The 22,100-nt window shown below is 43.8% G+C and overlaps 1 protein-coding gene across 1 annotated transcript in view; it reads left to right on the top strand.

Moving 5' to 3' along the window:
- Positions 1 to 22,100, top strand: part of LOC124556296 (plexin-B) — a 973,640-nt gene that overhangs the window by 472,249 nt on the left and 479,291 nt on the right. The window lies entirely within an intron of this gene.

The following is a 22,100-nucleotide window of genomic DNA, read 5'->3' as shown; positions in this document are numbered from 1 at the left end:
AATAGTCCGCGGGTAAAATAGTCCCCCATTCGGATCTCCGGGCGGGGACTACTCAGGAGGACGTCGTTATCAGGAGAAAGAAAACTGGCGTTCTACGGATCGGAGCGTGGAATGTCAGATCCCTTAATCGGGCAGGTAGGTTAGAAAACTTAAAAAGGGAAATGTATAGGTTAAAGTTAGATATAGTGGGAATTAGTGAAGTTCGGTGGCAGGAGGAACAAGACTTTTGGTCAGGCGAATACAGGGTTATAAATACAAAATCAAAACGGGGGAACGCAGGAGTAGGTTTAATAATCAATAAAAAATAGGAGTGCGGGTAAGCTACTATGAACAGCATAGTGAACGCATTATTGTGGCCAAGATAGACACGAAGCCCACGCCTACCACGGTAGTACAAGTTTATATGCCAACTAGCTCTGCAGATGACGAAGAAATTGAAGAAATGTATGATGAAGTAAAAGAAATTATTCAGATAGTGAAGGGAGACGAAAATTTAATAGTCATGGGTGACTGGAATTCTGTAGTAGGAAAAGGAAGAGAAGGAAACGTAGTAGGTGAATATGGATTGGGGGGAAGAAATGAAAGAGGAAGCCGTCTGGTAGAACTTTGCACAGAGCACAACTTAATGATAGCTAACACTTGGTTCAAGAATCATAAAAGAGGGTTGTATACATGGAAGAAGCATGGAGATACTGACAGGTTTCAGGTAGATTATATAATGGTAAGACAGAGATTTAGGAACCAGGTTTTAAATTGTAAGACATTTCCAGGGGCAGATGTGGAGTCTGACCACAATCTATTGGTTATGAACTGTAGATTAAAACTGAAGAAACTGCAAAAAGGTGGGAATTTAAGGAGATGAGACCTGGATAAACTGAAAGAACCAGAGGTTGTACAGAGTTTCCAGGAGAGCATAAGGGAACAATTGACAGGAATGGGGGAAAGAAATACAGTAGAAGAAGAATGGGTAGCTTTGGGGGATGAAGTAGTGAAGGCAGCAGAGTATCAAGTAGGTAAAAAGACGAGGGCTAGTAGAAATTCTTGGGTAACAGAAGAAATATTGAACTTAATTGATCAAAGGAGAAAATATAAAAATGCAGTAAATGAAGCAGGCAAAAAGGAATAAAATCGTCTCAAAAATGAGATCGACAGGAAGTGCAAAATGGCTAAGCAGGGATGGCTAGAGGACAAATGTAAGGATGTAGAGGCTTATCTCACCAGGGGTAAGATAGATACTGCCTACAGGAAAATTAAAGAGACCTTTGGAGAAAAGCGAACCACTTGTATGAATATCAAGAGCTCAGATGGAAACCCAGGTCTAAGCAAAGAAGGGAAAGCAGAAAGGATGAAGGAGTATACAGAGGGTCTATACAAGGGCGATGTACTTGAGGACAATATTATGAAATGGAAGAGGATGTAGATGAAGATGAAATGGGAGATACGATACTGCGTGAAGAGTTTGACAGAGCACTGAGAGACCTGAGTCGAAACAAGGCCCCGGGAGAAGACAACATTCCATTAGAACTACTGACAGCCTCGGGAAAGCCAGTCCTGACAAAACTCTACCATCTGGTGAGCAAGATGTATGAGACAGGCGAAATACCCTCAGACTTCAAGAAGAATATAATAATTCCAATCCCAAAGAAAGCAGGTGTTGACAGATATGAAAATTACCGAACTATCAGTTTAATAAGTCACGGCTGCAAAATACTAACACGAATTCTTTACAGACGAATGGAAAAACTAGTAGAAGCCGACCTTGGGGAAGATCAGTTTGGATTCCGTACAAATATTGGAACACGTGAGGCAATATTGACCCTACGACTTATCTTAGAAGCTAGATTAAGGAAAGGCAAACCTACGTTTCTAGCATTTGTAGACTGAGAGAAAGCTTTTGACAATGTTGACTGGAATACTCTCTTTCAAATTCTGAAGGTGGAAGGGGTAGAATACAGGGAGCGGAAGGCTATTTACAACTTGTACAGAAACCAGATGGCAGTTATAAGAGTTGAGGGCATGAAAGGGAAGCAGTGGTTGGGAAGGGAGTGAGACAGGGTTGTAGCCTCTCCCCAATGTTATTCGATCTGTATATTGAGCAATCAGTGAAGGAAACAAAAGAAAAATTCGGAGTAGGTATTAGAATCGATGGAGAAGAAATAAAAACTTTGAGGTTTCCCAATGACATTGTAATTCCGTCAGAGCCAGCAAAGGACTTGGAAGAGCAGTTGAACGGAATGGACAGTGTCTTGTAAGGAGGATATAAGATGAACATCAACAAAAGCAAAACGAGGATAATGGAATGTAGTCGAATTAAGTCGGGTGATGCTGAGGGAATTTGATTAGGAAATGAGACACTTAAAGTAGTAAAGGAGATTTTCTATTTGGGGAGAAAAATAACAGATGGTGGAAGTAGAGAGGATATAAAATGTAGACTGGCAATGGCAAGGAAAGCGTTTCTGAAGAAGAGAAATTTGTTAACATCAAGTATAGATTTGAAAGTCAGGAAGTCGTTTCTGAAAGTATTTGTATGGAGTGTAGCCATGTATGGAAGTGAAACATGGACGATAAATAGCTTGGACAAGAAGAGAATAGAAGCTTTTGAAATGTGGTGCTTCAGAAGAATGCTGAAGATTAGATGGGTAGATCACATAACTAATGAGGAGGTATTGAATAGGATTGGGGAGAAGGGAAATTTGTGGCACAACTTGACTAGCAGAAGGGATCAGTTGGTAGGACATGTTCTGAGGCATCAAGGGATCACCAATTTAGTATTGGAGGGCAGCGTGGAGGGTAAAAATCGTAGAGGGAGACCAAGAGAATAGACTAAGCAGATTCAGAAGGATGTAGGTTGCAGTAGTTACTGGGAGATGAAACAGCTCGCGCAGGATAGAGTAGCATGGAGAGCTGCATCAAACCAGTCTCAGGACTGAAGACCACAACAACAACAACTGTATCTCTGTGACACTTTCCCACGGATTAAACAAACCTGTGACCATTCTTGTGTTGTCCTCCTCTGTATACGTTCAATATCCCCTGTTAGTCCTATCTAGTACGGGCCCCACACACTTGAGCAATATTCTAGGATGGGTCGTACGAGTGTGGTGGCTTGCAGAGTATCTATGCAGATACATAGTCAGAAAATGACTAAATAGATTTACTGATTCTGTAAAAAGTTGAAAACGTCTCTCTAGCAAATCGGTAATGTTCCATCACCATTGCTGGCCAGAATGGTCGAGCGGTTCTAGGCGCTACAGCTTGGAAACGCGCGACCGCTACGGTCGCAGGTTCGAATCCTGCTTCGGGCATGGATATGTGTGATGTCCTTAGGATAGTTAGGTTTAAGTAGTTCTAAGTTCTAGGGGACTGATGACCTCAGATGTTACGTCCCATAGTGCTCAGAGCCATTTGAACCATTTCCCATCACCATTCTCAACAAAGGACTTCCGTTTGCGTCTCTGTATGTCCCTATTGGCGAGACTGTTCAGCATGGGGGACGTAAACTTGATCTCGTTGACTAAGTAACTATTAGCTATATGTTATAGGACAAATGAGAGCTGCAGCATCCGGTTGTGTGAAGATTTTATGAGGTAACAAAAGGCTGTGCGCCATATGGCTCTCTTAGCTATGCCTGCTGCTTTGAAGAATGTCTGAAGTGCGACTTCTACTGGATCACCAAATCAGCACAGCTAATTTTGCCGATAGTCTTCTTTCACATACAGACAACTGGGGTCTCTTCCTGTTCTTCCTGACAGTGCTACGGAAGAGAACCAAACGTATATTTTGGCAACTGCTTGCCGTCTGGCGTCAGCGAATAGTTAGTGAAGGAGCATTTTCTGTATGAAAATCATAAGGTACTTTTTCCAAGCGAGTGACATTTTGACGAGACCACAAAATTATGAATGGATCAGCTCAGAATCGTTATGAGACCTCGTCTTCTGAGTCAGATGGCGCTTCGGTTAAGGCGGTGCCAGTATCGGAGAGGAGTTGTGTTCGAATCTCGTCTGTCCATTCTGATAATTTCTCTAATTCATTTGCTTTCTTCATAAAAGCTGCAGTCAATTTATTCCTTTGTTCTTAACCAACTGAATGAGTCTTTTTGTAGCTGATGACTAATCATCGACGTATAAACAGTACCTACTTCAGCATCAGACCAGTCGATACCTGTCTACAATGCAGCTCCCCACATATAATGAACTTTGGCGTCTAGGAGTTTATCTTCACCAAACCATGAGCATTTCATCGAGATTAAAGCATAAACTAAACTAATTACTAAATTCTTATAGGAGCTACGATAAGCAATCATTTGTATAAATTGGCTGAAAACACAGAAAAATGTGTGGAAGATTTCTGCTCACAAATTATTACACCCTTTTACCAACTAGGAAGACAGTTTTGTTGAACAATAAATAGGAATATATATTAAAGCTTAAAATACATTTCCGGGCGTGCTCACGCGCATATAGGTACGTTTTTATTAAAAAAGGAATATCTGATAAAGAAAGATAAAATCATATAGGTTGCTAGGCCGCGTCATGATCCCCTTCAATTTTTCATATATAATCGACGTTTCTACCCGTGGGATGCACGACAGTAATATTTTGATAAGCAATCCCTTTTTCTTGCTCTGCCTGTTTCGCTATCTAGCCAATGACGATGGACCACCAGTAGTAGCCGGAAAAATTTAATCCAGTAGACCCACTTCTTCAGAATAAGGCCGGGAAGATCCTTTTATAAGTGAACACCGCAAAGCTCTGTGGAACACCACACTATCCCTGCAGAGGTACTGATATGTCGATTGTGTGAGAACAAATTGAAGAGGAACGTGCCGGGGACTAACATCCTAGAAGAGTTTATCTTTGATAATAACGGCCACGAAATCTGAAACCTTTGCATTTAAATGTTTGTTTCAATTACGTATACCACCAGCAAAACACTGGCGGGAGAGGTCTAAGAATGGTAAACATAAATCGGGAATTGTCACGAGGAGCGCTAAAGTGCACAGTGACTGAGTGAATTGGAGAAAGCAACTCTTTTTTCCAGGCAATAAATCGAGAAACGCTGGAGAAAGTAGTCTGCAGGGCTGGGAGCTGTGGCAGCTGCAGGAAATCGTTATAAGTTGGACGCGCCGCGAGATGACTCAGAGCTGGAATCCCGCACCGATCGAGGGTCGCGTACTTATGTCGCTTGCTGTCGCAGCTCTTTCTCTGTCCCACGAGCTGGTCAAAGATTTACTGCAATGCTGTCCCCCAAAGGTATTCCAGTAACTTGGTCAAAATACTGAAGCTGCCATAATGTAGTACACTTCCCCATCGTCATTTGCTATCCGCGTTGCTGTTGCTTCGTTTTGTTTTTCTCTTGCGAGTTTGTACACTTTCCCGAGTTCGGCTCGTCTGGTCTAGTTATTCTTCGTTTCCTACTCCCTACCGGGCTTGCCAAGCCCTGTCGTAGACCAGCATCCGGAACTGACTCTTCACATGCTGTGGATGGGTGAGATTGTGTGTGCTAGGTCTGTATCCTCTACTGTTCGACTTGTTTTCATAGTTTACGATCGTGATTCAGCAAACTTTGGTATGCAATCAGATATATTGTTTCCAGCGGTGTCAGGAAATTAAATCCTTGTGCATGTGGGTCCTCAGCCATTGAAAATGAAATGGCTCTAAGCACTATGGGAATTAACATCTGAGGTCATCAGTCCCCTGGACTTAGAACTACTTAAACATAACCTAAGAACATCACACACAACCATGCCCGAGGCAGGATTCGAACCAGCGACCGTAGCAGCAGCGCGGTTCCGGACTGAAGCGCCTAGAAAGAAAATAGACTTGTTTTATTATTTGCTAAATTATTTTGCATACTGACAGGTTCTCGACCCTTTCGAATCATGGGTACTTCCACTGTCTAAAACGAGAGACAAGAATTCGCTCCGTGATTAGCGCTCTCGTGATGCGAATACCGGTCGGATAACGGCAACATACATTTGCACACGACAGGAAGCTTATTGGTTCGAGTACAGCACGCAGTATTTATGTTAGAAGTCATTTATGTTAGAAGTCATTGGCTTTCATGACCATGATCATAAACGTAACCTACATTAAGTCTGTGTTCTTTGCACTACGAGTCTCTTGCGTCCTCCACCACGCTTCCTGCGACAATGTGAAATCTTAATTCCAATGATTACGTAATTTGCGGCCAAAGACCCAAGACGACCGTCACTTCTCATTGTAGGATGATACACATTTACACATAACACAAATAGGTACACTAACATACAGACCACAGACCGCTCTGCGTTACTTTTCTGCAGCGCTATTAGAAGTCAGACGGGGATAATGCTCAGTTGAGCTTCTACTGCCCTAATTCTGCCCTAATACCACATAACTTCTGTCCACTGCCAAATTGGTCTAGAGTCTTTTAAGGACAGTTTTACTGCCGCGAGAGGCGACTAGCATCTCTCATCAGTCGTCAGCTCCTTAACCTGGGCTTGGCAGAACTCGTACCAAACAGTGATGGCAAAGCTGCGATAAGCACCATGTCGCATCACACGGGGGATCACGGTAGCTACATTAAGAAGTGCTACGAATACGGCGAGCTTTGTACCCTGACAATGCGTGGGGCGGAAACGAGTTTGCAGATAAGCATTCGAAGAAATGAAGTCGAAAACCTATCGAATGTAGAACCCCGGCTTGTCACTGTTCCACTAGCTACGACTATAATCGAAGTAGAGGGTGCGAACGATGTCCAGGGAACTCCGTGGTTCCGTTAGTACAGAATAATACGATTCTTTGTCTCACTATTTGTACGAAAGTAGAGCTAAGCTTTGTATGGGGAAAAATCAGAGATTCTACTCTGTTCTTCTAATGAAAGTATATTAACGGTAGCTGTGCGGTCAGCGCGGCAGATTGCTAACCCAACGGCCCCGGTTTCGATTCCCAGCCACGGCGGAGGTTTTCTCCGCTCGGGAACTGGATGTTGCGTTGTCCTTTCGTTCGTATCGTCATAATTGACTTTTCTCTATTGAGATGGTGGTATAGACACTTACCGAATACCAATAAATTTAAAAAACTACCTTCAGCATATTTTGGCGTTGAAATGTCGCTAGCGTGGTATCACCACAACTGGATAAGAGAACGCTATTGTTCCGCTCTCGCAGCTGTCATTATTGACAGTTTCATATAAGAGTTTCATTGTTTATTTATTCAGTTACATTCTTAATGATTCAGGATCGCAATCAGCAGGGCTTTTGAATGGTGTTTTAGCGAGAGAAACTTTCTATGATGCCATCACGACGAGCCACAATGAGCCAGTTCCATATAGCTTCCGAATACATTTCATTAATCGTCGTTTTGTTAGCCTTATCCCAGCAAAGGGCGAATTCATTACCGATAATGAAACATCACTTTTGTCCCTACTGAAAATCTGAAATTTATGATCCCTACTACTAAATGAGATTAACGAATGAATCGAATACTTTATCGTTAACTACAAGCCTCGAGTAATTAAAGTCGCATTTGAAATGCCACGAGATAAATCGTGTCGCCAAAGTCTTATCCTTCTCTTTTTGTAAGGCGGCTTGTGCTGAGCTTTTTGATAACGAGGAAACCAAAGAAACAAGGCAGGGGCTAAATATGGCAGCTCGCAGCTTCTGTAACAACTGCTGTGCCTGCAGACCACGCCGAATCGAGTTTTGTGTACCGTTAAAATGACTGATTATTTACATCAAATGGAAAATGGAGCTAATGTTTTTGATTACACGCATCGAAATAAGATTATATATGCGAAGAATTGATTTACAGTGCGCTTGCTGAATTGTGGACCGTTCCTCGGAATCCAATACAGAACAGCATATTTGCTGGCGGCTGTCCACTCAGGCATAAAACCGCGTTCGCGTACGCCTACGGAACTAAGCGAAAATGAAAATTGTAGATTTCGGATGGCGCTGCAGAATAAGATTGCAATCGACATTTGACTATTAATAGACTCTCGGCAGTGGAAGTAACTCTAAATTCAGATGAAAACAATTAACTGCACTTACAGCTAGGATCTTTATACATAAATTATATACCAAGTGTTGCCCGCAGTTAATATGATACATCGATGACAGGAAATACGAAAGATTAATAAATAATTATTCCTAAAGCGTGTGGATATAAATCAGTGATTTGTCAGTCACTCACAGAACAACACTGTGTCATTATTAGTGAACAGGCATTTATCAACATCTGTGACTTGTAGCACATTTTCATTGATGTAGTGTAGGAAGAGAAGCATGTAATGGAGTTTGAAATGATGATAATACAAATATCACTGACCTCTGCATCCACTTGTTCTTTGTTTGTACTTTACCTCATATCCTCATTCTTTGCCTCACATCTTCGTGCGCTGTGTAATTCACAGCTACCTGCAGAGTGGACTTGGTTTTGGTTCCCTTCGGCCGCCTTCTTGTTCGAGGGAGTTAGTGTGTTCACAGGAGTCTACTTTCCTTAAGACACATTTTAAAAATTGATAACCAATGGTTATAATGAGCGATTGGCAATTCTGAGTGAACTGTAGTGGATTAAATCCCGAACTAATCCGTAGGGCCTCACGAAGCGATGTCCAATCAGAACATGTCCCCCCCCCCCCCTCTCTCTCTCTTTCTCTCTCTCTCTCTCTCTCTCTCTCTCTCTCTAATGGGCCGATAAGCTCATGTCTTCCTTTCATCGAGAGGAACCACGGGTAACAAAGTCGTAATGTTGTAACTGGGATTTTATGCTTTCCTCTCCTGACCACAGCGAAAATGTCGTTGAATGGTTAGTTCGGGAGCTTTGAGCTATGCATTTCGGAGGACTACCTGTGAACCTCTCCATTTTTCAAGATACATGTGATTATTGACGTCTCTGGAAATTGGTTGTTATCAGTAAGGAACTTAGACAGCCTATTAATTACACTAAGTAACTGCTGTGAAAATAATGGGCTTCGAATTCAACATATTAGTGAGGTCCTAGCAGATATGCATAGCTCTCGAAAGTAACTTCTTGATATACTTTTCTTCCACTAAATGCTCATAACAATAAGTTATTTAAAAAAATGCAACTCGCGAAACTCCCGTATGTAGTTCGTCAAACGACTGTAACGCCGGGCAGCTGAAGCACTTAGTCTCAGCTCATTAAAATTCAGGGAAACCACATCATAAAATCTAAGTGTCAGGATGTGTGCTGCTGTGTGACGGATCCCACATGACACATTTATACGACACAGCTCCTACCTAAGTTGCAGGCTGGCGGAAAACTATCTTCTATGCTAAGTCTAGAACATAATTTCTAGTATAGTCCCAGTCACCTTTCTATACTTGAGAATGGCACACGTTCCATGGATTTAAATTTAAAAAAAAAAAAAAAGAATGGTTTGCTGACAGCTGACACGTACGTAAACATACGGTCTGATCACCTGCATCAATTCAAGTCCGTTGTGTGTTCCAACGGACTTGGGCAATTCCAGCAGGACAATGCGACACCCTACACGTCCAGAACTGCTATCAAGTGGCTCCAGGAACACTGTTCTGAGTTTAAACACTTCCGCTGGCCACCAACCTCCCCAGACATGAACATCCTCCTCGCAGTCTTACGGATTTACGGACAGCCCTGCAGGATTCATGGTATCAATTCCCTCCAGCACTACTTCAGACATTAGTCGAGTCCATGCCACACCATGTTGCGGTACTTTTTCGTACTCGCGGGGGCCCTACACAATATTAGGCAGATGTGCCAGTCTCTTTGGCACTTCAGTGTATAATAAGCATAGATATTCTTCTACACTGTGCAAAAAGAGGCACATCACTTTTCGAAATTTTCTCCCACTGTGATGTATAAGTTTTAGATTTGGCTCAAACGTGCATACAGTCTTCCGCTTTAATGAGGCAAAAGCTTGGCGTACTCCGGCGTCATCCTCGGTCTCGTCGATGTTTCAAACATCAAGGTGTCGACACATGCGAAAAATACGCCAGAGCTCCGAAGTACATCTGGGGTGTAAGGTGAGATAATGATGTCACACTGGCACCAAATTTCACCACAGTTCTACCCAACGCCATCGTGGACATGATACAGTGGGAAGGTCGCCTCCGCGATGGAGGTCAGAACCGCGATACCCACCACAAGAATAACTCGGTTTTCTTATGGGTGGCCGAGGAAAATGTTTCAGACGCGCCGTCGCCTAGAATCTACACGGAAAGGCCTCGGGAGTTTGCATAAAGGACATCAGTGAAACGACCACTTCTGGTGGGCGTTGATTCCCACACATGTCGTTGTCGGAAACGACAGCTTGCAGTCCGGTGAGCAATAGGTCGACGTTCTTGACAACGTTCGACGCTGCTACTCCCTCCCTCCCATCCCCCACTGGCTCGATCGATTCAACCCTACTTACAGGACATCGTGGGGAAGCAACGTCAATGAACGTGATCCGTCTCCTCTGGAGTGTACCCCCAATTTTTGCTCTGGTATGCTGGGAATAAATACTGGGACCGTTCAAAACCATTCGAAGATATTCGAACGTGGTTCAAAGTAGAGAAGGATGTTTATGGTTTTCAAGCCTTCCTGTTTCGCGCCCGCCTTCGAAACTTTTTATGTGGGTTTTTGCCGTCAGGGGTTAGAGCAGCCGCGGGGCAGCACTCAGCTGGATGGGTTTCGAAGTCTCTGACAGATACATCTTTAACGTGCTCAGTAAAGGTGTGTAGGTGACACTGAGGATGTTGCCCAACTGGTTCATCTGAGAGAGACCGTTTGCCGTTTTATTCACTCACGTATCAATCTAACACCCCTCCGTAATCTCGCAACAGGAGAGCGTGAAAGACTAGGGCTGAAAATGCATAAGCACTTTTTACTGCTTCAGATCACGTCTAATGGTTTTGAACCGTCCTTAATGCTTCCACCCTGTATAACATAGCAAACATTGCGGTCGCACTACAATCCAAACGGGTCAGATCACTTTCAGTGGCGTTGCAGCCCACGATGTCCTTAGAGTTGAATCGTCCGGGCGTGTCGACAGTGTCGAACTTGGTCAAGAACGTCGCCCTGATGCCCATCACACTGCGAACTGTCATTTTCGACTGCGAAATGTGTGGAAATCTACGCCCCAACGGAAGGGGTGGTTTCATTGACGCCCTTTACGCCACCTCCTAAGCCCTTTTCTTGTGGATTCTGAGCGGCTTTATGTCTGAAACGTTTTCCTCCGCCACCCATAAGAAGAACGCGCTATTTCGACAGTGAGGGTCTCCGTTCTGACCTCCATCTCAGGGGCATCAAAAGAAGGGGTGAAATGTCGGTAAGAGGAGTGTGGCAACCTTCTCATCGTTTGAAACATTCACGATGACGTTGGTCTGAATTGTGGTACATTGTGACATCACTGATCCACCTTACGCCTTACGCGAACTTATGAGCTGTGGCCTTTTTTTTCACATATGTCGACACCTTGCTGTTTAAAGAGCCGACGAGACCGAGGATGACGTCGAAGGGCAGTACGCCTTTGCTCCATTGCAGAGGAAGATTGTAGTCACCTTTGAGCCAAACGTAAAATTCATGCGTCGCAATGGAAGACAATCACGGGGTTTCGAAAAAGTGATACTTCTTTGGCGCAGTGTATAAGGAGTAAACAGCTAATATCTACTGCTGAAAACTAGTTTGAATCGAAGCACCGAAGTACAATAAATTTCTACTCTTGTTCAGCCTCTAATGAAGTAAAGAAAAAACAACTACAGATAGACTGCAGAAAGCGGCGTAATAACCAAAAGGTATCAGCCATTAGTGCAATCTATTGCTTATGGTATCTACTTCAGTCTTATTTTACTACACTCTTTGCAAAGGGAGGCCTAATATAGCTTGCATTCAGTAAGTAAACTCGTCCCCGCAGCAGAGGAGGTTGGTGTGTTGACGATAAACTTAAAGACACCCGGTTCAAATTGTAGCATTGGTATAAATTTTTATCATCAGAACTTGACTTACGCGTAGGAAGATGAGTGATGACGAACAAGTCCTCATCATTGAACAATGTGTTGACGATCTGGATTCAATTTCCATCCCCTTCGGTGTTTTGTTGTGGAGTAAAGGCATACGAAACTCGCTATGGCTATCTGTATGTCGGATGAGGACGTTAATTCCCTGCAATCCCCTTGATGCTGTTCGATAGGTGTAGATGTGTAGATTGTGTGCTGGCTTTCCACTTCCTCTAGTTTCGGCCCCCCCCCCCCCCCCCACACACACACACGTACACCCGCGCTCGCTACAGTTACACGCATGACGGAAGTCGATGTAAGGCAATGCAAACAGCCTATGGCAGGACCTTGTCATAAGCGGTGTCTGAGGTACTACAAGTCTCATTACCTTCAAATTAGGGGCCTATATGAACCGACTAGACTATATTTGGAAATAATCTGGTAACTCTGTTAAAACGTCTTCCTCAGTCTGTGCATGAACTCCAGTATTTTTGAAAATATTCCAGAACCGTTACTGAGCAATAAGTTTGAGTGTGTTGAAAGATATTTTTTACGACCGGCAACAATGAAACACATGAAATTAAAATCGGCAGAGCACTTGCCTGCGAAGTGCGAATGTTCGGGGTTCGCGTGTCGGTACGGCGCACAGTTTCAGTCGAACAGGAAGTTTCATATCAGCGCACACTGCACTGCAGAGTGAAAATCTGATTCTGTGAAACATGAAACGTAGCTTCAACTTGGGACCACACACTGTTGGCACATACCTAGCAACGTGATACAGTATGCGTTTGTGTTTATTAACTCACAGAATGGATCTTGAGCAGTGCAAAAGCGACTTCGTTTAAAGATGACAAAGAGAATATATATTACAATCACAGTAGACATGAAACGTTTGTCAGGAAGGAAACCAGATCGGCATACATCGATTGATGGAGCGCTGGGGTCTCGTTTTTAAGTCGTCTTAGGAACCGCTACATCTAGCCACCTACAAATTCTTAACCTCTCCATCGAATTTTTATTCGTTCTTCATTCACCAAATGCAGTGAGGCCACCCGAGATATCCTTATAAACGACCAGCATCATGTGATTTCGCTATTTACTCGCGTTTTGTCAGTATTCGTGGTTGAAACAAGTTAAGCTGGTAACTCAACTGTTCTGTCTGTTTCCTCCTCGTAGCTTGCATAAGCTTTTACTAACCGTGAATCAGTTCCATTTGACACATTATTTTTTGCTTCTCTCCTAAAGATACGTCGCTGTTCTTGCCTGTGAATTTATCCTCTCATACAGCCCTAAATCCTATCGGTGCCCGCCCGGTTGGCCGTGCGGTCTAACGCACGGCTTTCCGGAAGGAGCGCGTGGTCCCCGGCACGAATCCGCCCGGCGGATTTGTGTCGAGGTCCGGTGAACCGGCCAGTCTGTGGATGGTTTTTAGGCGGTTTTCCATCTTCCTCGACGAATGCGGGCTGGTTCCCCTTATTTCGCCTCAGTTACACTATGTTGGCGATTGCTGCGCTACAAGTTCTCCACGTACGCGTACACCACCATTACTCTACCACGCAAACATAGGGATTACACTCGTCTGGTGTGAGACGTTCCCCAGGGGGGGTCCACCGGGGGCCAAACCACACAGTAACCCTGGGTTCGGTGTGGGGCGGCGGAGGGGTGAAGTGGACTGCGGTTAGTCGTCGTGGGGTTGTGGACAACTGCAGCTGCGGCGGGGACGGACCCTTTCCGTCGTTTCTAGGTCCCCGGTTAACATACAATGCAATACAAAGTCCTATCGGTTGACATTTTTCATTCAACTGTAACTGGCAATATACCTTTGGCACATTTAACAGCGGCGATGCGTCGTGACATGAAAGCAATGAGCCCTTGGTGGGTCCCTAGAGGGAGTTGGCACCGCATCTGCACAGACAAGTCACCTAATTCCCATAAATTCCGCGGAGGGGGGCGATGAGCTCTGATACCACGTTCAGTCACATCCAAGATGTGTTCGTTCGGGTTCAGATCTGGTAAGTTGGGATGCGAGCACATCAATTGGAACTTGCTAATGCATCACAATCCTGGCCTTGTGACATGGCGCATTATCTTCTTGAAAAATGCCACTGGCATATTGGAACATGGTAGTCTTGAACGAGTCTATGTGGTCTGTAATCAGTGTACTATACTTCTTGGTCCTCATGGTGCTTTGCACGAGCTCCACTGGACCTATGGATGCCCACGTGACTGTTGCCCAGAGCGTAATGGACCCACCGCCAGCTTAATTCTGTACTGCAGTACAGGTGTCAAGGAGCTGTTCCCCTAAGAAGACGACGGATTCGCTCCCTCCCATCGGCATGATGAAGAAGACATATGAATTCATCAGATCATGCAAGGCTCTGCCACTGCGCCAACGTCCTGTGCCGATGATCACGTGCCCATTTCTATCGTAGTTGCCGAAGTCTTGGTGTTAACATTGGCCAATGCATAGGTCGTCGGCTACGGAGGCCCATTGTTAGGAGTGTTCGGTTGCTGTGTGTTTAGACACACTTGTACTCTGCCCAGCATTGAAGTTTGATGTTAGTTCCGCTACAGTTCACCGCCTGTCCTGTTTTACCAGTCTACCCAGCCTATGACGTTCGACACCTGTAATGTCGGTTGGTCGCCCAACCCCACGATGTCTGGTTTCGCCACGTGTTGAAGACACTCACCATAGAACTCCTCGAACACCCGAAAAGTCGTGCAGTTTCCGAAATGTTCGTCCCGAGCCTCTGGGCCATCTTAATGTGCCCTCGGTCAAACTCAGATAGATCACGCGTCTTTCCCATTCTACACACGGACAGCACACTCATTGATACTTTATGCACCATGCGTGTGTCTGAGTAGCGGTCATTCCTCGCCAGGTGACGCTGCTATCGCCTGGACGGGTTTATATCGATAGTAGGTCGGTGGTTATGATGTTCTGGCTGATCAGTGTAAAAGTCAAGCTAACATGACTAAAGCTGATCTGAGAAATTCATAGTTTTCTTCCATTTTTCAGAAACTTCATGTTACCACTTCAGTGCGCTCACTCCTTGTTTATGCCGAATGAGTTAGGATGTTTATAACCATTACTTATGGAAATTTAGATGAAAATATTGTGGAAAATGGCAGCAGTAGGATCTGTTATTGGCATCCTTTTATTTTGCATCTGTGTCGCTAGAAGCCGAAGTGCCACTGCTGGTTTGCTTGAAAAGGTTTTAACCCCATATACTTAGCAAAAATAATAACATTTGGTAGGAAATTCGATCAAACTCTTTTTCGAACTATATTCGCAACATGCACGTTCACGACAGTTCATACGAAGGGTGCTCTTCGCACGTCGTCTCGTCGCATAACGTCGCCTTCTCTGCTAGATGCAGGGCGGAGAAATGAGTCGTTAATCATTTTACTTCCGAAACGACGATGGGCCGGCGTAAAGATACGTTGAACGCTCTACGCGAGTCGAGGCGTTAAAGGCTGCAGGGAAAAAGGGAAACGGAAGACACTGTATATCGATGGAGGATGTAGCTGAAAGTCTTCATCCATGAATAATGGCTATCACGACAGCAGACGCAGAAGATGGGAACTACCAAAACACGGACCTCTAGTATAGCGTCTGGTGTAAATGAAGCCAGAGGAGTTCGTGGAGAAGATGAGGAAGGAAACAGTAGAGAGCCGAAGCGTTAAGCCTGCAGGGAGCGCGGGAAACGAAACACATTGGAGGATGAAGCTGAAATTCTCCATCCGTGTATAATGACCATCCGGATAACAAACGCAGAAGATGGGACTACCAAAGTATGAACCTGTAGCATAGCTTCCAGCGTTAATGTCGCCAGATGAGTTCGTGGAGAAAATGAGGAACCAAATAGTTGAGACGATGGAATGGTAAACAGTCGCTTAAAAGTCGTTGCTGCAGTAGGCGTGGCAGTTGCTGGAAAGGAAATTGACGTACTGTTCTTGCATCCGTAACATGGAAGGAAATTATAAATGAACGCTTAAGCTAGGTTAAAGTTGAGAGACTGCTCTCCACCTGCTTTATACTGTATGGGGGAAACATATTACGTTTGTCTACTGGAACGAAGCCATCGTCCTAATATGTTCAAATAGTTGTTTTAATCGATTTTGCCCATAATGGATGTGAAGTCTTAATTGTGAAAGTCAGTGTTAAAATATCGTTGCAACCACCTATTTACAGTGTAAAAAACTCTAGAATTTACTAGTTTCGAAGGTCAAGTCTTCATCGGTATTACTGTACAGAACCTCCAAAAGAAACCTGAGAAGACACCACTGGAAAAGAAATAGCCACTTTATTTTATTTTTAGTGCAACTGCTTATGTTTTACGTTGGTCGCTTTTAGATGTTTTTCTACGGTAATTCTGATGATGAGGGCTTGACCTTCGAAATGCGTAAATTCTAATGCTTTTTACACTCTAAACAGTAGATTGAGCTGTCATTTTTACATTGTATTTAATTGATTTTAAATAATTACACAGGAGTTTGGATTGTTTGGGTCTCGTCACTAGCAACAGCCTTGATTCACAGCAGTGCTGGTGGTGCAGTACTCAAGATACTGTTCTCGTATTCTGGACGGGCTGGATTCAGATCCCTGTTCGAATATAACGATCACAACTTTCGGCAGTTTCCGTAAGTTACTAGAGTCAAATTCTGGGGTTATTCCTGGAAGGATGTGAGGGTCGATGTCCTACTCCAGCCTCGTCCAATTTCTCTAATGCTCCTGCCGTCGACTTGAGGTTGAACACAAGCTTCTTTATTCAGATATTAATCCTTCATAGTCAAGCAATATTCCAGTACAGATCACTCAAACGTTTTTACGCAGTCTTTTTTCATTGAACAATTGAAATTTCCAAGAATACCGCCGTAACTGTGGCCTCCTATTTTTATTTCATAAATGTTCAAATGTGTGTAAAATCTTATGGGACTTAACTGCTAAGGTCATCAGTCCCTAAGCTTACACACTACTTAACCTAAATTATCCTAAGGACAAACACACACACACCCATGCCCGAGGGAGGACTCGAACCTCCGCCGGGACCAGCCGCATAGTCAATGACTGCAGCGCCTGAGACCGCTCGGCTAATCCCGTGCGGCTTTTATTTCATACCGAAGCACATTGTTTCCTCAAATATTTTGTGTTACTACTAGGTAAAGGTGTAGCTCACAGTTCCTTTTGTATAAGGCTGCTGAACGCTTTTGTTTCATAATTTAAACTACTTCACATTTCTCTGTATATAGAGCCAGTTTCCAGTCTTTCCACCAACTTGAAATATCTACTTCTTTATTCAGATGCGAGTCCTACATTGTCAAGCAGTATTCCAGTACAGATCACTCAAACGCCTTTAAGCAGTCTTTTTTTTTCATTGAACTACTGAAATTTACAAGTATATTGCTAATTAACTGTAGCCTGCCTATTTCCTCTACAATCGGTTTGTTTCATACTGCAACACATTATTTTCTCAAATGTTTCTATTTTATGACTGACTACTGTTGTAGCTCATAGTTTCTGTTTTGTAACGCTACTTAACGCTTCTGTTACATAAAGTATAAAACTTCATATTTCTCTGTATGTCGAACTAGTTTCCAACCTTCCCCCTAATCTGAAATATTTAATGTGTGACACGTCGCTATATAAATGCAAAATTTAGCGTTCTCGCTTCCCGCGCCCGGGTTCCCGGGTTCGATTCCCGGCGGGGTCAGGGATTCTCTCAGCCTCGTGATGACTGGGTGTTGTGTGATGTCCTTAGGTTATTTAGGTTTAAGTAGTTCTAAGTTCTAGGGGACTGATGACCATAGATGTTAAGTCCCATAGTGCTCAGAGCCATTTCATTTCAAATGCAAAATTCCAAGTTCCTGTCATACCATAACTACAGTATGACACCACTATAGTGCATCGACGAGAATAATCTGAATAATTAATGGTTTTTAGTGATACGACAGCCGAGCAATTTTAAGAATGCCGACGTTGTTTTGTATTAAGGCTGACATGTTCGACTGCGAGAGGCACACTTTGGTACGTGAACACGGACGAACGCTTACGCGGTGGAGAGAGGTGAAAGGATTATAAACAAGAATGAAGGGTCGAGCTGTAAAGAACATGGCTTAGTAATTAATGTCTTGCTAGTTGAGAAACTTGAAGTGGAGCTGTTGAGCCGCATTTTACGGAAGGAAGACAAGCTGGGTCGATGTGCCGCCTCGCGTCTCGTCAGCTTCGGGAAGCTTAAAGAAAGAGTCTTTCCGGGGGCGCCTACAACTGCAATCATCCGAGGCCTTCTTTAAGGAACAATCCGAGGTTCACGTTGAAAGGATTTACGAATACAACGAAAACTCTGATTTAGGGTGACAGGAAAATCCAGTGTATTAGTGTCCCTCTTTCTGAGTGCGTTTTGTGATGTCAGACGTTCTATAACCAATGCTCTGTTACGAAAAAAATCCTCTCCAGAGAACAATTTTTCTCATTCAGCGCAGTCATTAGTGCCGAGAATTTATTTTTATCGACTTATTTGAAAAACAGTTGCAAAATTTTGTATCTGAACAGCTTTTTATGCCATGCCCTTGTTTATTTAAAACCGTTCCATTGTCGTGGGCCCGAAAGCCCATCATATTCAGCAGTTTTAGTGCTCTTAATTGGAATCAGTTCTTCGAATCCCGCAGTTGAGCCTGCAGTGAAGTACCTGTTTCGACATGCTCTTCCACCAAATTCCCGGTACTTGCTTCATCAGTGGCAAAACAGGCATTCCATACGCTAATTTGTGTTGGAGAATTTGTTGTATGAGTTGTTCGGTATGACGTATCCTTCATAGAGATGTTACAGTTCACAGGTACTGTTGAATGAATAAGATGTTTTCATTAATAATTCTCTACATTTGCATTCGTACGTAAGCAACAATCAACATTGTCTTTGAAAAGACCTACTCGGTGACGTAGAATCCTGCAGTACTATGATACCGGTAACTGTCCAGTGCTACTCTTTCTCTACTAAATTACGGATTCTGAGCAGTTGCTACTGCACTAACGTTTCTCCAGGACTGCGTATTAGCTTTATATTTCAGAATTAACACAGTGACTTGACTCTGTGATTGAAGATGTTGTTACGAGCCTTACACCAACCTGTACTGACAACGGATCCTGTAGTAATGCAGCATAAGATTTCAGATATAAGTTACTGTTGCTAGCTACGGAGTTTTAACATGATGTTTGCTCATTAATTATAACAGTAGAGGAATTCGATGCATACTGCGATAGATTCAGATAAAGCGAAGATAGAAACAGACTCGCAATGAATGTCTGAGCAAATAGCTATAGCACACACAGCAGAATGTGCGTCTGCCAGTCTAAACAGTACTTTGTCGTTCAAAGGCTTTTGTTCCCTACATGAAATGCCAAGTGTGCGCCACAAATACATCCGTGCAGGACAAACGGGCAGCTCATAAAGCAGCACTTAACTGTCAAGGGAGCCGCCTGGTCTTTCCAGTACTCAATAAAACCCGTTCGCCTCTCAGATGTACTACAGATCAAAACATGTTTAGGGAGTAAGCTGAAAATTGTCACTGATTCGAAGAAACTACCTAGGTATTATATCACAATTTACAAGCAACAGCTGAATCAGAAACTGTAGCTCTCAAACAAAGTAGCTGTTCCTATAGGACTCAGTGACACCGCATAGAATTAGTTTTCGCTTAAAATCTGTAAGCGACAAATGAAATCTGACTTTGAACTACGATGCATCTCGAGTGGAAATGATTGACGAATTTTTTCACCGAATACTGTGAAAAGTCGCCTTCGTGGTTGCAGGATGGGCGTTTCGAAGATATAAAACCGAACTCTTTGTACACTAGCAATAATTATTAGTGAATATTACGTACGGTTATTGACACCGTATACGTTTAGGCATACTCGGAGATACGGAACGGGTTGTGTTAGTATTCCTGTAGTGCCACATGTGAATTGGTACTGACGAAATAGTTGAGTCAGTATTTGACGCAAGACACAGGCCAAAGTTGTGAGGTAGCTCAGCATGCACTACTTGCCATTTGTGGCCAGTATAAAATGGCAGAAATAAAATCGCTCCATCAGACCAAATGATATTCGCCGTTGCTGGACATACATACCTTGCAGCGCTTAGCTGATATTTCAGTAAGAACCATAACACAATCCTCCCGAACAGACCATGAAGGCCTAACGGTACCCACCGGCCGCCGTGTCATCCTCAGCCCATAGGCGTCAGTGGATGCGGATATGGAGGGGCATGTGGTCAGCACACCGCTCTCCCGGCCGTATGTCAGTTTCCGAGACCGGAGCCGCTACTTCTCAATCAAGTAGCTCCTCAATTTCCTCACGAGAGCTGAGTGCATCCCACTTGCCAACAGCGCTCGGCAGACCAGATGGTCGCCCATCGAAGTGCTAGCCCAGCCCGACAGCGCGTAACTTCGTTGATCTGACGGGAACCGTTGTTACCATTACGGCAAGGTCGTTGGCTTAACACAGTTAAACTCAGCCAAATGTTATTCACCCCTTAATAAATCTCTCTGGTCGCTTTGGAGCCGGTAGGTAGTGTAGGACTGATACCGGATGATCATGTGACACTCTGCCCCCTGACATACTTCATGACAGTGAAGTGTCGTTGTTATGCCAGTTGGACGTATGTAATCAGACCAGTAAGATGGGTCGACCTGGAGACGTAACACAGTGGCAGAAATGAGCTGTTGTGTTTTGAACGTGCCCATGACCACACCGTGAGTAGTGCTGTCCGATCTTGGAGTATCAATACGGACTGTCCAACGTGTCTACACGGAATGCTGTACCACTTGTAGCAACGTCAGGGCTTAAAAACAATGGTTGCCAAAAGATCGCAACCGATGGGGTCGCGAGACGAATTGCACGCCTTGTCAGTGACAGTGTTAATGCAGGTTTCCGAGCGAACCTTGCGAAGGAAACTGCGTCTAGTGGGCAGTTGGAGTCGAGAACCTTGCTAAAGATCGTTTCTCACAAGGGCACATAAAACTGCATATGTTCAGGGGATCAAACAACACAAACTGGACAGTAGCCGACTTTAGACGTGTAATGTGGTCCGCCGTGTGGCGATTTTATCTCTTTTTCGTGTGATGCAAGGCGACGAACGGAACAACGGCCCAGTGAGGTATTTAACCCACAGTGAGCGGGTGGTGTAGATCACGCCGCAGGTGGTTATATGACGTTTTGGAGGTATTTTTGTCGTGCCATGACTTGGGACCCTCATTAAGATTACTGTAAACATGAAAAAGGATGCTATTTCGACAATCTCGGTGACCACGGGTTGCCTTTTTTCATGGTTAGTATGCTGTTAGTTACATGTTCCACAGATCATTTGAATGATTCTTTTATCGAAATGATGTGGAGCGAGTCAGTTTACAGGATGTGTGTACATGATTAGTGTTAATATTAACGAACTTATTTTTAGGGTTCCGTACATCGTTCTGTAATATCGGGATCCTTAGAGGATTACTTCGTTGTCCCTCTGCCTGTCTGTCCGACTGTTACGAACCATTTTTCTCAGCAACGGGAAGACGTAGCAAGTTGAAATTTATGTCACGCACTAAGATCTACGGTCCCTTGGTGATGGAAAAATGTTAAGCTACTAAGTCAACGCAGTCAAAACATTCGGCCATTTATGACACTTATTGTATACTCGCGAACTCCCACATCAAATTATTTTGAATTGCAGGCAACCGCAGCCGACTGTCCACATTTTTATAAGAAGGCGAAAAACACCGCTCTGACTGTAGAAAGTTTTTTTTATCAAAACCACGACCGATTCCAAACCCAATTTAGGCGCATCTAAGCAGGGATTAGAAAAGAAGTATTTTACAACTTTTCTTACCTTTGTACATTGTCTCCGAACCAAATACTAGTTTCATTTTCTTTTAGCGACCCCCGTTTAGCAGGTTTTATTTTATCATTGACGTGAAGGACGGGGAGAGGCTTCAGGCCAGAGTAAAATAATGCTGTAGATACAATTGATGTAAGTACCTAATTTACAGGACTATTCTACTCCTAACAATGTTTACTAAGCCAATGTAAAAGGGAAAACACTATAAAATATTTTCTTTCTAAGCCATGACGATGCGCCTAAATAGGTGCGAAT

Source organism: Schistocerca americana, chromosome X (assembly GCF_021461395.2).
Source record: "Schistocerca americana isolate TAMUIC-IGC-003095 chromosome X, iqSchAmer2.1, whole genome shotgun sequence".
NCBI classification, from domain to species: Eukaryota; Metazoa; Arthropoda; class Insecta; order Orthoptera; family Acrididae; genus Schistocerca; species Schistocerca americana.
This window is presented reverse-complemented; position numbering and strand designations above follow the sequence as displayed.